General features: G+C 47.1%; 1 protein-coding gene across 1 annotated transcript in view; it reads left to right on the forward strand.

Moving 5' to 3' along the window:
• KDM4C (lysine demethylase 4C) overlaps positions 1–18,175 on the forward strand; it is a 1,697,337-nt gene that overhangs the window by 981,145 nt on the left and 698,017 nt on the right. The gene's annotated exons all lie outside the window — the stretch shown is intronic.

Raw genomic sequence — 18,175 nt, forward strand, 5'->3', positions numbered from 1 at the left:
GGCGGACTGCACTCTGGTCACAGTCTCAGAACCTGTCTGTGACGCCCTCTGATTATCAAGCAGTGTCCTTGCGGAAAGATGTTCCCTAGATGCCTGAGTGCCTCTTCGTCTCAGACGGCTGAAGACCGCTATTTGCACTGTTTTCCAGGGAAACCATGAGATGTTGCCCATGTGATTTTTAATGCAGCATGCTGACTCTCATTGGAAATATTAAACTTTTTACATATGACTATATGTACCACAATCCGAAGGCCTACGCTAGACACTGCATCACCCATAAATGTTGCATATAAAACATAAACAACATGTTGATTAGTTATATGAATAGTTGAATAAACACAATTAATAATAACAGAAACAGAGGCCTTAGGAGAATGGTTGACATCAATGCAAATAATGTGTAAGCCCAGAACATGGATACACAAGCGAAGTATGGATATTATCTCGAAACTTATATGACAGAGCTTCAATCATCTCTGTGTTTGTATTAATTGATGCATATTTTGGAGTTTAGTAATAAATGACAGTAAACATTAATTATCTCAGACATGTTGTGTTCTATACTCAACATAACATTTGTCGCTCCACATGCTCTTTAGCATTAGTAGTCCGCGTAAGTTGACAATAATGTTCCACATATTAAGGGTTCCATAAAGGTTCTGCTTTTCACAAGCTTTAATAAACTAAAGATGTAATCTGATAGAGACTTCTAAATGCAGATACCTTACCTTTGAATCTCCTCAGGCGTCAGACTGGATCCAGAAGATTTTCGAGCAGTACCCCTGTGCGCCGGTAGGTGGCAGTGTTTGACTCCGCATGGCATTGGTTCCGCGTTGTTGTCCGTGCTGGAAGTGGCGTTCGTTGTACCTATACAGGTGCCACCGCAGCGCGCTGATGTCAGTTCTTTCCTTTCTGCGCCTAATAACGCTGATCTGGTTTGAGCTATCCCAAAGTCATTTTTTTACTTGCCCTTTTGGACCTTTTGTCGCCCTTTTTTCTGAGATTTCATGTCACCCAAGAAACCGGCTGGTTTCAAATCACAGGCAAATGTCGCTGACAGACCCCCCCACTTGGTGTGTTTGTGGTGACTAGAGCTGATACATGACTCCAAGGCATCTGAGGACTGTCGCACCGTGCACCTTGAAGGTACTGAGGGAGCGATCCTTCAAGCGCCTCGCCACTCCACGTTGGTCATCTCAGCGACGATCGATGTCCTCTTCACATGGGAGATCCTGGGACTGTTTGTGGAGCCCTCCCCAGACGTTCCTCGTCACACTTGAAGTCATTAGGGAAGTCAGACTAAGTCCCACAAGCACTCCAAACATTCTTCGACTTCTGCGCGTCTAAGTCATCTAAAGAGACGAAGGAACCTCAGCACTCCAGGCCCTGCGAGTCTGCAGGGTATGAACCTGGGTCTGCTCCGCGCTTACCCAATTTTCCTGGCGCTGGAACAAGCCCCACAGGCGTAGGAGGGAACCCCACTGGAACCAAGCCAGCATGTTCAACCTCAGTGCCAGTCGGGCCCCAAGGATCCCTTGCTGGATCTGGAGCAGAGCTGCCATCAATACTGAGACTTTCCTTGGCACCTGCTCCAGGGCTGACACCCCTGGCGCCGCTGATGCCCCTAAGTAATGCCACTGTTGTACTCTATTCCAACACGGAGCTGGATGGGTGTCGTCTGTCGCCGTTTGAGGACATCCTCCCTGGAGCGGAGGCAGTGCCTTATTTTATGGATAGGTCTGGAGAGGGAGACGTTTGGGAGGGGTCTATGGACCTTTATGAAGAGGACCTAATTGAGGAGGACAACTGGTATGAGGGACTGGGTGGGGCCAGCGGTTTAATGCCACACCTGAAACTGGCCTGATTTTGCCACCCACTTTGGCCACGGAGGAAGAAGCCTTTTTTGCTGTCGTGGTGCGTAGGGTGGCTAAGGTCCTGGACCTTAACCTACAATCGGTGGCAGTCAAAACAAACGTTTTGACAGAGGCGCTTCCGCCAGGAGTTTCCCCTCAGAACCTTTATTCCCATTTAATGAAGCCCTTACGGTTGTCCTATTTGGGACTTGGTCCAAGCCCTACACCGGGTGTCCTGCCCCGTGTTCACCCTGGCGTTTTCCATCCCTATGCAAATCAGTCTTGACCCTGTGCCTCATGGGAACAGTCCAGTCCGAACTGCAAAGCCAGGTCTTCCATGGACTGGAAACAAGCATCCTGGGACCGGTTTTGGGGTAACACCGCTCATCAGTCAGGCTAGCTTGAATCCAGTGGAAAAGTGAGCATGGGACCCACGTCTGGGCATACCTTACCAACTTAGGGTGAACAAGGCAGATACAAGCAGATGATGGACAGAGCGCTGAATCTTTTCAGACACTCACCCCAGTGACAGATCTGCGTTGAATCCATCATCATTCTTTAGCTCACTTCGCCGCCCCAGTTCAGACCCAGCTATATGCAAATGAGTCTTGACCCTGTGTCTCATGGGAACAGTCCAGCCCGAACTGCCAAGCCATGTCTTCCCTGGACCAGAAACCAGCATCCTGGTACCGGTTTCTGGGTAACACCCCTCTTCAGCCAGGCTAGCTTGAATCCAGTGGCAAAGTGAGCAAGTGACCCACGTCTGAGCATACCCTGCCAACATAAGGCAAACAAAGCAAACGTTTTTAGGCCTAGATCTCTGTACTGGGGTGAATGTATGACATTGTTCAGCATTCTGTCCAACATTTGTTCTTTTTGCATTCAGCACCCCGAGTGGGACGGGAATGCCCAGACGTGGGTCTCGTGCTCTCCATGCCACTGGATTCAAGCTAGCCTGGCTGATGAGGGGTGAAACCCCAAGACCGGTCCTAGGATGCTTGTTTCCAGTCCAAGGAAGACCTGGCTTGGCAGTTTGGGCTGGACTGTTCCCATTGGGGAACATGGTCAAGACTGATTTGCATAGGGCTGGGTCTAAACTTGAATGGCATGGGGAGCAAAAAAACGATGGATTTAGGACCAGATCTCTGTACTGGGGTGAATGTTGACATTGTTCAGCATTCTGTCCATCAATTATTCTTTTTGCATGATACAACTCTTGTCTGCCAACCAACAAACGAAGTAGACTGGGTGGACATCTCATGATTCTTTTTTCCATTAATTTTCTTGGCACTAGTGTCATGACATCTAAGCACTGTGCTCACTAATAATCTCTTAATCCTACAGTAGTGATCTGAAAGGAGATTGATCCCAAAACCTCTCTTGATAGAGCCACACTGACAAAAAATAAACAGACCTCCTTTTTCTCTAATGATTTGTGTTCACTCTAGCACAATAAGAAATCTCCCAACTATTTATTAACCTTCAAAAAGGCAAGAAAAGATACTAAGACAATGTAATTAGTGTGAACACCAAATACAGTCATGGAAACATTAACAGCTCTTCAAACTGCCCCAATAAATCATTCAGTTAAGTGAAACTGAAGTTGACCTAGTAAGCAACAGAGTACATCAATAGAAATCCACTTGAGTGCAGTGAATTTCTTTAATTCTTCTCCAACAAAATCCTCATTAGAAATACAGTAGCTTTGTTAAACAAGTCTACTTTGGACCCGTCCTAACCATTACTCCAAGCCAAGCATTGGATGAGATTTTCCTTGATCACTGAAACAGACCTTGCAAACATTCAATACTAAAACAGCAGTATATCAGGATTGTTATTCCATCAAAAATAATTGAAGAAAATGTGCCACCATCTCTCATCCATGGTGCCACCTTTTCAACAGTTCTCTTTCTTAAGGTATTTTTTTCTGAAGCACTTAAGACTGCTCAGAGGACATCTTTATTAAAAGAAACCTACAATTTTCCGAACCTTAAACCAGCATCAAATCTGTCTTGCTTGGAAAGGTTTCAGACCAATGTCACCATTCAACTTTATAATCATATTTAAAGAAAAGTCTCCCAGCACTCTATCAATCCGACTAACGAAAAGCTTGCAGTAAAGAAAAATGTGAATGGTATCCACTGCATGCTAGATGATGGTCCTGCCTAACTTCTTCTCCTGCTGGACATTTTGGCTGCTTTTGGCACCACTGACTACTGGAAAAATCTGCAGATCTTCAAAATATGCATGGGCTTCAGAGAAAGAGTCCTACTATGGTTCAGGTCTTACTTATCAATAAAAGCACATTTGGTCAGGATAGGAAGACATTAACCGACAGTGCTGTCCCTCAAAGTTCGATTTTACCACTGTGTTATTCAACTTTTACATTGAGCCCCTGAGAATCGCGATGGATAAATTGGGTGTAGCTGTTCCTAAATGCACAGACAATAACCAGGTTTGCCTGAAGATCTTTTTTGAAGATATTCAAACCCTACAATCCTGAACTCTGAAAAAACAGAAAACACCCTCCTTCTGTGACCTAAAGATCTGAAAATCACAGTGAATGGTTGGGTGAATTAATCATCAAAGGGGGCTTTTACACACGTGTGGAAACCAAGTCAGTAGATTTTTGTTAGATTTTCATATTGTCAAGTCGCTGTCAGAACCAGAGCCGACATCTACACAGATGAAAAAAACAGTAATTTAAACCTTTAACCCATTGGCTTCAGACTAGTTGTACAATAACTAGTTTTCTCCAAAGTAGACTACAGAAATGCAGCCCTAGGAGGGGTAATTACTTCCGCTCTAGTTCTTATGAAAGCAGTGATTCGTTGCTCAGCTAGACTCCTCTCTGACAAAAACTATGATGATACCACTACAATCTTTGGAGACCCTCACTTACCCTGAACGCCAAAAATAGGTTCCGAATTGTGGGCATCACCTGTAAAACTAGTCATCTCAACCTGATTAACTGTTGTCTTCTACCAAAATATTGATCAGCCATAAAATCCTGGGAAGCTTAGTGTTTCTTACACTAGAAACCAAATGCGTCAACCCAAGAAGAGCAGTGGAAAAATATTTCTGCTGGGTAGCTACCTAGTTATGGAACATCAGACTCTATGAAACCCTCTTCATTTCTTTTTTTTTTTTTTTAGAAATTTCCAATTCTTCCCATTTGATCTATAACTCACCTTAAAACTGTTGAGTAACTGCATATAACTGGGCAACATCCTTCTTAACCTTATCTCCCAAATGTACATTAACTTTTCCCTCTTTTTTGCACCCTGCTTCCACTCATTTATCAATCTTTCTTTCGACCATTATCATGTCTTTCCCCTTTATAGATGTCTTACCTTGTCATTTTTTTTCCTTCTCCTGTTCAACTATATTCCTTTAGTCATGTCAGTCATGAGGAATCTTGTAGAAACTAAAGTATCCAACAGAAAGAGGATTGCCTAAGGTAAGGTACCTATTCATCTCAGGTAAGTGGGTAGAGCTCCGGACCAACCTTAATAATGTTAGGGGTGGGCGGAATTTGCGTAGTCGCGCTACGCAAAGCTCTGCGAAACGGTAAAAAATCTCTGTGAGCACGCAGAGTGCTGCGAACATGCGGAATTGCTTGTTCTGCCCTTTCGTGATGCTTTTTTCCTGTTTGCGTGCTCGGGGGAAATATCTCACGAATATGCATTTTGAAAACGTGAACAAGCAAAAAATTAGAATTTTTGGCAATTCCGCGGAACACGAAATTACCCAAATTCCGCAAATTTAGCGAGCGGAACAGAATTTACCGCCCAGGCCTACTTAATTTCTTGTATTGTTATAGAGACGGTGACCTATGACATGGCAGGGTGCTTTCCACATTCAACAGGGTGGGTGTTATAGTAATTCTGCATAAATTTCACGCTGGTCACGCAGTAGTTATTGCCAGTAGCAACTAGACACAGTACTTGCAACATGCACTGCTTTACTGAAGACAGTGGGACTTGTTACGTCACTGCATAGGGTCATGCTCGTACGTTTTCTGTTTAAAGCAGCAGTGGCTGACAGGTTCTGTAAGATGTGCTTGAAAGTCTATTGTAAAAAGCACAAGGCACTTTTAGCACCTGAGTGCCTGGAATTTCACATTTATTTCCTCCAGGAGACCAGAGACCATGTGGAATGTCTCCCAGTGCTGACATTATGCTCAAGTACCTGAAAAATAACAGATGCCGTTATGGTCCTTGTAGCACAGAGTGGTGCTGTACGCAGACAGGAAACATCAGTGGAACATAACCCTGAGCTGCAAAATCATTGTTGAGATTGGCAGAGGAAAATGATACTGTATTAGATTATATGGCTTTTCATGTCTGATAGGATAGCTCGGCAAGCAAGCAAGCATTGGCATGAGACCCTCTCGCAGACTGTCTTAAATGTTTGTTTTTGAGAGCCCCATTTCAGCTTAGTAAGCAAGATTGGTTTGTGTCTATAATGTAGCACACGTTTGCTATATATAGATGTAATTCAGTTTTCCGGTTTCTCTAGTTTATTTTAAGAAATGTTACGATAGTAAGGGAATGTTTTATTTCTTTTTTCATCTAATTTTAGTTGATGGACAGTGCAGTGAATTTTTTACGACTTGACATTATTTAATTCCAAATCCTTACATGGTAGCGATGGTGTGCTTGTTTTTCATCCGCATCCAATTCCAGTAGGTAAGTATATGCGGCGATAATCTTTCTTAAACTGAGAGGGCGCCTAGATTCTGTGATGTAAAGAAAGCAAATTCGCAACGAGAATGGAAAGTTCACTAATGCTCAGCCTGTTTTGTCAGTTTGAATTTGGTCATGGACTTGCTTTACTTGCCCGTCTGCCAAGCTTCCAGTGCCTTTCACATCTTGCACACATTTTGAGTTCAGCAGACTGCTCTTGTGCCACCTCCTTCCAGCTGCTGCTTTCCTTGCTTCCTGGTATGGTTTGACACCACCAGTTCATCTATGCGACCCAACAGCCTGATTTAGGTCTGCAGAAGGAGCTATTAATGACCACACTTGCTGGCCATCTTCTGTTGTGAGCGCCACAAGCTCCTCTGAAGACGTGCCTTTCAGTAATGGGGTCTGTTTTTTCTTTCCATTAATTGTATCCACTGCTATCGAACTGAAAAGCCAGCATTTCAGTCTGTTTCTTCTGACCCTTCTTTTCAGACTTGGATGTGGTTTTAGGATTTACGCTATCTGGAGTCTGCGAGGATTGTGTTTGAGCTCCTTGCCCATATTGTTTCCTCTCCTCTTATCCTTATCTTTACGAGTTCCATTCTTAGGCAAGTTTTTAACTTAATTCACCATTTCTGGTCTGGCTAAGGCTAAGATCTTTAGTTCATACTAAAATTATTGTTGTATCATTCACATTTTTGCTTCCCTTCAGGACCGTATACAGCATGGGTGAGTGTGTCAGCACACTGCAGACATTGGCAGACTTTACTACAAGTGACCGCATTCTCTTCTTTCACTATGGGTACATCCATCCCTTCAATGTCAGAGACTACTATGGTAATGTAGACTTTTTGAGACCCAAAAATATCTTTGCTTTTATCCAATAGTGTTTTTTTATTTTACTTACTAATGGCAAGAGCCTGCTGCTCCCACAAAAATCATGGCTAAACAGGCTGGCAGTCAACGACAGATCGACTGGCAGTTAACGCAGTTCGTTCCGTGCGCGCACGGTGCGCTTCGCGCACCGCGCGCCCACTTTACGCAGTTAGTGCCGTGCACGCACGGTGGTCACGCGCACCATGCGCACATGGGGGACATATTATGCGCATCGTTGTGAAAGGTATTCATTTGTACTTTTCATTAAGTGATATGCCATGCACAAATGGTGCGCTTCGGGCACCATTTGCACACGGGGTGGGGATAGTGTGGATAATTTTTTTTTTTTAATAATTTTAACCGTACGCGTACGGTAAGCGTAATCGGCGATTTTTCGAAAAAAAAAAATTGTTTTTTTGACCTTGGGGGTTGTTTGGGGACACCTATATCAATGCTGGGTGGTTAAGAACTGAATATACTGCCCCTTTAGATGTTTTTTGTCTTTGTTTTTGCTGCCCCCTCAGAGTGCGAGAGAGAAAATGGCGGCCGCCGCTTCCTGGTTTCGACCGATTCGAATGTTTACTTAGATCGAACAGCCAATCAGAATCGCGCTCGCGCACGTCACCGTACGCGTACGGTAAGCGCACCGTAAGCGCACCGTAAGCTGGCTCAGATATATATATTGATTTAAAGGCTATTTTCTCAGAATCTACTGAACAGATTTACACCAAACCTACAAAAGGCACTTCCTTGACCTGTAGACTACCTCTCTGCCTAATTTCAAGGAACTCTGTTCAGCCGTTCGGGCTGTAGCTGTGTCTAACGGTCCTATGGAAAAATGCATGGGAAAAACGCGTTTTGGGACCCCCCTTTTATCTCAGCCCCCGCTTGACGAATCCCCCCGAGACTTTCAGGGTAGGAGCGGAGCGTAGCGCCCCACCTATTTTGAAAATTTCGCGAGGATTCGTCGACCGGCGCCAAAGTTATTCAAAATAGAATGTTGCGGTTTTCCTATGGAAACAGGGTCCTAACTATAACTACCTACTGGCGACCGCCAGTAGGTAATATATATATATATATATATATATTCAGCCAAGCAAAACGTTTCTAATTTAGTGGGCTGAGCGGCACACAGGAGGGCTACCAGTAGCTCATGAGCTACTTATTGGAGATGCCTGAGCTAAACACTGAACCACTCTCTATGCTTCGGAATTGTAGTGATCTCCCATGCCTGCATGTGACTGGGACAAGCTAGCGTCTAGTCGGCTGGCTTTTCATTTCTCAACCCCCTCTTCTTAGCATCTTACTAAAGTCTGACAAGCTAACTTTTGTGCTGCATCCTAAAGTCTGAGGATAAACTCCATTGATCCGTTCTCAATGGCAAATTACATTAAACCATGTGTCATGCCTTCCTGAACTTTTGAGCACCAGTGCCTGCCATCTATTTTGCCTGCCAGCACTGCTCTGTGATCCCAGCAAACTCCCCTCTTGAGAGATTCAGTGCAATCCAAATTAAGTGTTGTTAATGATTTGAAGGAGATTTTCAAGGGTGGACAGTTCCTTGTAGCTAATATAAGTGGACAGATAAAAGAAGGGTGGCAGTAGTTTAGCAGAAACATGGAATGGCTTCAAATTTTGAATCTAGTAATATTCTGGTGCATGGCCACATAGATCTAAGGTGGGGGGATACATCATCCCTGCTCATGTTAAATATTCAGAAGTAGTACATAGACAAGCTTTCACAATGTTCCATAAATGTGTGAACTATATTCCTAATGCTATTTGGTGTCAAACCTGCCTTTAGTATTGCATTGAATCACTTTTTGATGTTGAGACTGTAAATTTTGGATATCATATATTTGCCTGAGTAAATCTGTTTACCTAAATTGGTAGCATGAAAGATCCTTAAAGGGTGTGTTGTTGTGTTTAATTTTATCAATGATTTTGTGTAAGTTCTAAGCTGCTTATGTACTGGACTTTGATTTTGGATCTCCTGCCGGCGATTCGCTGTCATCCTAACCTTTATTTTATACATTTCTTTTAAGTTAAAAGGTGTTGCAGTTTTCTGAGTTATGCCCAACAGGGGCGGCCCTATTGATCCAGAACCTGGGGCCGTTAAATAATTAAAATAAATGGCTTCAGAAAGAATTTCAATAAGAGAAACAATTCAAACAAAAATCAAAAAACAGGTACCCACAAGAGTAATTTGTTAAGATAATAGAAATATTTATTACGTTTTTCTAAAAAGCACAATACAGTACAAACACAAACATTTTGTGCTCATCATGTTACTCTAGACAAACCTATAAAAACCATACACAGTTTAATCAATCAAGATGGTCTTAATGGCAATGGGTTTCCATTTCAAATCAAATCAGCCCGCATTACAGCAAGAGCAAAATGCGATCAATGCTTTATCCCAATTTACCAGTGGTGCGTCAGCGGCGTTTCGACCCTTATGATGTATTGGGTCATCATCAGGACTGGGAGACGCTTTTAGAGCAACCATAGAACAAACAATCTGTAAATAAGAAATATATATATTTTCATCAGTGGGGACCATCAAGAGATTTTTGTGTGTTTTGTTTGTCAATTTACCAATTAATAGTGATGAAACAAAGGCCAAGTACTCACAAAAATGACCACTGGATCGATCACAATTGGCGTCTCAAGTTTTGAAAGGCTCAAAGATTCACCTATGTGAAATTAAAGAACAGGCCGTATTGTGTGTCCTTATTATTACATTACTTATGGTCCACTATCCAAGGAAGGAATTTAGACCACCAACAATACAGTGATCAAATCACCCACGTGATAAAAGGAGGATATAATTTCCTTATAAAACAAAACTACCATCCATCAAAGAAAAAGTATTCCAGTGACACCCAAGTAAATTAAGTTTAAAAAAATTATATGGGATACAAACCACATCTCGCATAGAAGTCTCCAGCCTTCTGTCTGGAGCAGCAAGACATTAGGGGCCCAAAGCTCATATAGTCCCCTTTGTAACATGAATGAGTGCACAGGATTAAGAAGAGAGTCACTGAGTGATAATCCAACTATTAGAAATCTCACCAAATGGCACTCAAATTTCGGCACTGTAACAGGAATTGGTCACCAATTGCCACTCAAAAGTCAGCACACATCAAATTAAAAATGTGCCTATAAAATACATTAGAAGCTTAGTTTATGATTAGCTCACAAGTGGAGCATTCCCACATTTGTGCTTAGCCTCATGTAGAACTTACCGGGGAATCAAAGTTCACCACTGTCATCCGCAACATCGTAATGTCAGGCAGCATGTAAAAAACAATGACTGCTGTTTTAAATTGCACTACTTCCCACCGAGGAAGAAGAAAGACTGTCAGAGGTTAACTTTCACTCAACCAATATAACAAACTGACACATCTGCCTTTGTTTCATTTTCCATAATTAACGTATTCCAAAGAATTCCAGAAATTGAAACACTAAGAAAAAAAATAAAATAGACTGGTGTCAGTCACAATTAAAAATCGGAAAGACGGGGGGGGGGGCGCTAGAGAGCGCACGGCAAAATGGCAGCACTTCTGTGAGGCTCTGCCATACCGAGTCATCATCCGCCAAATATCTGCTGCATGTACTGGCCTGTATGCCTGCCTGACGACGGAGGGGCTCCCTCCCTACTCTCTGCCTTTGCCCATGGTGATTGCGGGCCTGATAGGGCTTGATAGCGGGTAAAGATCTCCTGACCTTGCTCTGCTGTCGGCCGGAGGAAGATGGCTGCTGCTGGGTCGCGGTAGGCCACGCTGTTGCTGAGGGTCGGAGGGCGACGGCTGCTGTACGTCTCCCCATTGCCATCGGGGGACCGGTGCCTGAGGCGATTCCTGCTGGTGTGCGGCTCTATTGGTGGGTGTGGGGCTGGATGCCCCCGCGCGGCTGCCATCCAACTGCAGCGAGGAGAGGAGCGGCGGCGCCTGGAGGGCTGCCCGTCGGCGCCTGCTGTGGTGAGTGGGTTCGGAGCCTGGCGGAGGTCTGGGCTGCGGCGGTGGATCGGGCCTGCAGCCGGGCCGCGGCCCGCAAACTGCTGCTGGTGCGGAGGGGGCCCGCGCCGTTCTTGCTGGGCCTGAGCGAGTCTGGGGCACGATCTCCTGCTAGGCTCGCTGCCGGTGCGGCTGCCTGCTCTCCACTGCTGCGACCGGGAGGTGGGCCACCCACTCTGGTGCTTGGTGGCTGAAGGCACCTTTGATCCTGACATCTGCAGGGCGCCACATATTACTATTTCATGGACTGAGGTGCGTGTGGCCTCCCTTCTGTTCCCTCTACTGCCTCTCAGCGCTGCCTGGCTGCAACTTTGGTGTGCTCTTGCCGGGGCAGTGAGATCGGGCGGTTCTCCATTTTGAATCCCAGTACTGGCCTGCGGAGATGCCTGAAGCGAGCCATCTTTGAGGTCTGGGGCGCGCTATCTCCTCTATCACTTGCCACCCCCCGCGCTGGACTCTTCCGCTGCCGGAACCCCGGTGGACTACTGCTGGTGATGCGGGGGAGCCACTGGCCTCTGGGATACGTTATTGTGGAGGCTCATCGAGGAGAACGGTGCCAGCTGCCTATGGTTATGAGAGCACGTGGGGCTTTCTCTGAGTATTGCTGGTTGACTTGCTTTCCCCAACTACCGCACCTCTCTGCCTTGGAGGGTCCGGGCTGTCGGGGGCCGTGGGGTGCTTGGTCCTTGGTCTCTGAGTGGTGGGAGTCTAGCTGTGCCCTGCCATCCTGCGGTGTGTTGTCACGCTTATGGCCCGCCGCGCCAAATATCGGATCTACTGGGTCGCTCCCCGCGGGTGTTGTCTGTGTAATGGGGGGCCCCTCCCTGATCCCCTCTTCATGGTTTGTGTTTGTGTCTTGAGGCCTGATCAGCTGCTGGTTGCTGCCGGATTATCACTGGGGGGGGAGCGGTCAGATCGGACTTTTCACTCACGCTTGCCTCTACCTCATAGTTTCGTGCCTATTGCCTGCTGATCAGGGGGTGTTATTCAATCATTATGGGGAGGACGGATAAGTCTCAGCCGTGCCTCACCTTCGAGTCCCGCAGGGCTCCAAAGACTCCGCAACAAACCGCCTCTGACATGAAGGCTGACGCCCGCATGGAGGGCCCCCCCACTCTGGAGACCACATTGCTAGCTATGCAGCGCACCCTGCAGTCAATCGAGGGCACGATGGCTACTGTCAACCATCGCCTAGACCACATGTCATCTCGGCTTGAGAAACAAAATGCGCGCATGGGGGAGGTGGAACAAAGAGTGTCAATGACTGAAGATGGGCTGAGCTCAGTCACAGAAAAAACCCTGAATATGGTAAAGGTTTTGGCCCTTATCCAAGCAAAAAACGAGGACTTGGAGGCGCGCTCCTGGCGCAACAATCTCCGTATTACAGGGTTACCGGAGTCGACCAATGTGGGTAGAATGGAGGCCTATATTGAGCGTCTATCTTGGATATCTTCGGCACAGAGCACCTATCCAGCATGTTCATAGTGGAGCGCGCCCACCGCTCATTGGCTGCGAGACCGATCCTGGGGCTCCCCCCTCGCCCTATAATTGCCAGGGTACTGAACTACAGGGATCGGGACACCATATTGCGTCTGGCACGAGAGAAGGGCGCTATTGTCCATCAGGGCAACTCATTGGCCTTCTTCCCTGACTTTACAGTGGCCGTTCAGGCGGCTAGACGAGAATTTGGGACTGTGAAGCAGTTTTTGCGCAATGAGGGGGTGCCATACGCCATGCTGTATCCGGCTCGGCTCCGTATAGGTACTGCTGCGGATAAGATATTCTCCTCTCCGAAGGCCGCTATGGAGCATGCTAAGCACCTGAAGCGTCGGAAGCGGGATTCTACAGCTGTGCCTGAGGATGGGGAGCAGTGAACACTATGCTAACTACTTGGAGCTTCCGGACTCCTTTGGTTCATCAGAGCCAATATGGATTGTGATTTATTTATTTGGTTTTTTTTTTCTCTCTTTCCTATTGCCCGGCTGACTCTCTGTTCCTTGTATATTTTGGACAATGGTGCTTGTCCCCTGCCAGTTCGTGCCTGCTGCCTGCGCAGTCCTTGCTTGGCCCGACAGACTATTTGCTCTCATCTAGTGTTTATTGCCCTGCGGATGACGGCTGGCAGCGAGAGCCCTGTACACTGCTGTTGCTCTTTGCCACGATGCATATGTCTGTGTCCCAAAACAATACGATACACAACAGTTGACCAAGGTCAAGCACCTCAATTCAAAAATAGTTTTTTGTATGTATCAGAGACAAGTGCAACAACTCCCCGCATCCACTGTTGAAAGATGCCAGTCAATAAGTCGATCCAAGCAAAAATGGAAGGTGCACTCTGAAGAGAGTCAAACTGGAAGCGTGTTTAAAGTTCAGATCAATTCTTCTTTTATTCAAAAAAATGTTGTAAAAACAAGGCACACAGCCAACGCGTTTCGTTCCCTAGTGCCACGGGAACTTCATCAGGGCTTGCTAAGGATATTGAAACAAGTCTTAAGTGGACTTCAGAGGTTAATTTCAGTGTGTGTGATATATTCAACCACAGCTACGGATAATATGATTCGGTCAGTCCGTGTTTCACTCAATAAAAAGTGAATTGAATACCAGCACAATATATTGAGTGGTAGTAGTAGTAGAAATAACCCGCAGGTAGTCAGAAACGAAAGTCAATGGATTCCGTTATCGGATTTCAATTAAGAGCAGAACGAAGAAAAACAGCATGGTAACTGTTGGTAATGGCGCGAAATAGTCTGTGTCCCCTCTGCTGTTACCTCTGTGCTGGGATGTGTCGCTTGGGCTCTTGAGGGCGCTATCTCTCCGTGGGATTTACATTAGGCTGGATGCATGTATTTTAAACATTTTGTATTTGAGCTCGGTTGACTCCTACTGGTAGTCGGCACGCGCCTCTGAGCTTCCCACGAATGGTGTACCCCTCTTCTGTTTTTTGATCGTGGGTGTTTGGGGGGTTTGGGGGGAGGGTGATGTTGGTTTTATGGGATGGCTTTGGCACGTTGGGGTAGCTGAAGTGGGTGGGGGTGGGGTAGGGTCACGGTGGAACAGCTGGAACGAAAAAATGTACATTGTTGGGCAAACATTGAGACTGTTGGTATCACTGTAGGATGGCCATTAGGCTAGGTGGTAGCGTATGGACAATTCTTACAAGATGACTAGTGTGCTCAAGTTCCTTACTTGGAATGTTCGGGGCCTTGACATACCAAAAAAGATCAGGTCGGTGTTTGCGTGCCTGGACCGTCTGGGAGTGCACATAGCCCTTCTTCAGGAAACTCACCTTACTGCTGAGTCTGCTAGCAGACTGGGTGCTCGGTGGGCGGGACTATGGGTCTCCTCTTCTTTCTCTACTTACTCTAGGGGGGGGTCATGATCCTAGTGAAAAAAGGGGTGCCCCTCACTTAGATCGGGTCTGAAGTGGATGATAAAGGCCGGGTCGCGATGGTGCATGGTCGATTGGCTGGGGAAAGTGTGCTGATTGTGAATGTCTATGGTCCGAATTTAGATGACCCCTCGTTCTATGGGGAGGGGATTTTAATCTCTGCTTAGACACCACTATGGACTGCTTTGGCAGCAGTGAGGCCCGACCCAAGTGGAGGTTCTACTGGGGCTTTTAGACACTGGACACCTGTATAACGTTTGGCAAACTCGCCATCTAGCTTTTTGCTTCCTCGGTGCATGGCTCGTGGTCCCGTATAGATTTCTGGCTGGTCTCGGAGTCTGTTTGCGCTTGGACAGTGGCGGTGTCGCATGAGGCCCGTACTCTCTCGGATCACTCTCCGGTTCTATGGACGTTGCAGATGCCTATGTACCGGACTCTACCGGACTCCTCCGTTTGCCTGGCGGTTGCAGCCCTCAGAACTCACGGACTCTGTTTTTAAACCACAAATAGTAGAGGTCATAAAAAATTTCTTTCGGGAGAATGAGGGGATGGTAGACAGTGCGGGGATGCTCTGGGAAGCGTTCAAGGTGACTGTGCGGGGGGCTTGAATCTGTGCCCAGTCTGGGGTTTTGCGCGACATCCGTCGGCGAATTAAGAGACTGGCATCTGATATCTCAGCACTGGAGCGGGAATGCGACGCTGACCCCACCCCTGCTAAACTGACCACCATATGGGAACTGGTCACGGAGCATAACCAGACTGTTGACCAGGAGTTGCTGCATTGCTCTAGGCGTAGAGTAGCGCCATATTATGGGGAGGGAGGTCGCCCTGGCCGCTCACTGGTGCAGAAATTATCGGAGCCGAGGCACCAGGAGCACATAATGGAGCTTATTGATGAAATTGGGGATGTCCATCACTCGACTGCTGAGCTCTGCGATATTATACTTGCCTCTATCCTGCCAAAGAGACGCAACCGCCGGGTGCGATACACGAGTACCTTGATGATGTGGCACTTGGATGGCTCTCCGTGCGACAGCGTGAGTATTTGGTGCAGCCCTTCGATGAAGAGGATGTGCAGGATGCAATCCTGTCACTGCCGAACTGTAGGGCTGCGGGCCCGGACGGGCTGCCCAGTGAATTTTATAAGACTTATGTGGCAGACCTCGCCCGCGGCTCTTGGAGGTTTATGCGGAAGCCTATGAAACTGGGCAGCTGCCCCTGTCTCTCCGGGTGGCTCTGCTGGTCACACTCCTAAAGTCAGATAAGCCATCCAATCAGTGTGGGTCATACCGCCCGTTATCTATGATTAACATAGATGCGAAGGTCCTAGCAAAAATGATTGCCACCAGAATGCAACCTTTGATTCCCCTGTTGGTGCTGCCGGACCAATCTGGGTTCGTGACGGAGCGATCCACTTCTCATAATCTGCGTACACTCTTCTCCACCTTGCACTATTTTGAGCCCGACTTTCAGGTGGTGGCCGTACTTCTCGATGCGGCCAAGGCCTTCGATTCATTACAGTGGTCATTTATGTTTACTATGCTGGAGAGGATGGCCTTCCCCCCTTCTTTCTGAAGTGGCACCGGGTACTGTACAGTGAGCCCGTCGCCAGGGTTCGAGTAAATGGGTGGGTGTCTTCATTGTTTCCTATCGAAGGGGGCACGAGGCAGGGCTGCCCGCTGTCACCTATGCTTTTTGCCTTGGCACTGGAGCCCCTCGCATGCAAGCTGCGGCAGCGCCACGCTGCAGCTGCACTGCGGTTTCGACAACGGCCCTTGATAGTCTCTCTCTACGCCGATGACATGCTGTTATATGTCAGAGAGCCAGAGGTCCACCTATCTGCGCTACTCCGGGAATATGTTCAATTCGAGCGTTTCTCTGGCCTGGGGATCAATTGGTATAAGTCGGTGGTGTTACCCCTAACGGCGTTCACCAAAGAGGTGGAGTTGGATTTTCCACTGGCATGGACCACTGACTCAGTGAAGTATCTGCGTTTTTGGGTTCACAGGGATCCTGCCATCGTGATCTCTGAAAAATACGGCCGTACGGTGTCTCGCATCACTGAGCAGGTTGCAAGATGGACCCACCTGCCCCTCTCCCTGGCGGACAGGATTGCGGTGATAAAAATGGTCTTTCTGCCTAAACTGCTGTACTTCTTTATTAACATCCCTATCAAGCTGAAAGTTGTGTTTTTTCGCACCCTTCTGTCTGTGCTGCTTACGTTTGTGTGGGGAGGTAGGAAGCCAAGGTATCCATGGCATTTGTTGGTGCAGCCCTTCTAACGAGGAGGCTTTGAGGCACCTGATATTCGCCTTTACTATTTGTGCGCCCAGGCGCAGTTCGCACATTACTGGCATTTCCCTCCGCGGTATCAGCCACACTTGGCTATAGAGGCGGACACGGTGCTGCCTGTGCCGCTGCAGGCGGAGACACTTTCGGGGGGTCGGGCGGCCCGCGATCAACCCTACGCATGCTTGCGATAAGACCTCAAATCCCGTATCTATACGCACCCTCATTGCCGTTACTCTCCCACCCCGATATCTCGGTGACTCGGGAGGCGCCTGCCCGGCGAGAGTTGGCTGCGGCTGGCATACACCGGATGGGTGATTTATACATGAAGGGTAGATTTAAAACGTTAGGGGAGGCGCAGAATGGCCCTGAGCGGGGCTTTATGTTCAACTTTACATATGTTCGGGTTCGCCAGGCTATCCGCGCGGCGTACCCGGGTTACCCTGCTGAACCTACCACCTTGAGCGCTCTGCAGGTGCTGCTGACGGGAGCTAGCCGACAGAAATTAGTTACTCGACTCTATAATGCCTCTCAGCGCGAACGTGATATTGGGGTACACCCCTCCTGCTCGCGTTGGCAGGCGGCACTGGGTGCTCCTGTTGCGCCGGAGGTCTGGATCGCGTGTTGCCGGCTCACTAACCGACTTACGGCCAATTGTAATCTCCGAATTATACACTTTAAGTTCCTGCATCAGGTATATTATTCCCCTATGCAGCTATACATGTATGGTCTCAAGGAAACTTCCAATTGTGTGAGATGTGGTGCAGAGGGTGCGGACTTGCTTCATCTTGCCTGGCTGTGTGGGAGTGTATTTGCTTTCTGGACGGCAGTGGTTGCCATTCTGTCTGATGTCGTGATGGAGTCTGTGGACTGCTCTCCAGTGGTTTGTTTGTTGGGTTATGTCCAATATTTTAAGCCCTGCAACAGGAGACTTGTTGCCGTTGCCACTCTGTTTGCTAAAAGGGCGTTGTAGGAGTTATGTTTCCTCTGCCTTCAATGATTCTGAATTGTAGAATGTATGCTTTATTTGAAAATTCAATAAATACATTTAAAAAAAAAAAA

Source organism: Triturus cristatus, chromosome 2_1 (genome assembly GCF_964204655.1).
Source record: "Triturus cristatus chromosome 2_1, aTriCri1.1, whole genome shotgun sequence".
NCBI classification, from domain to species: Eukaryota; Metazoa; Chordata; class Amphibia; order Caudata; family Salamandridae; genus Triturus; species Triturus cristatus.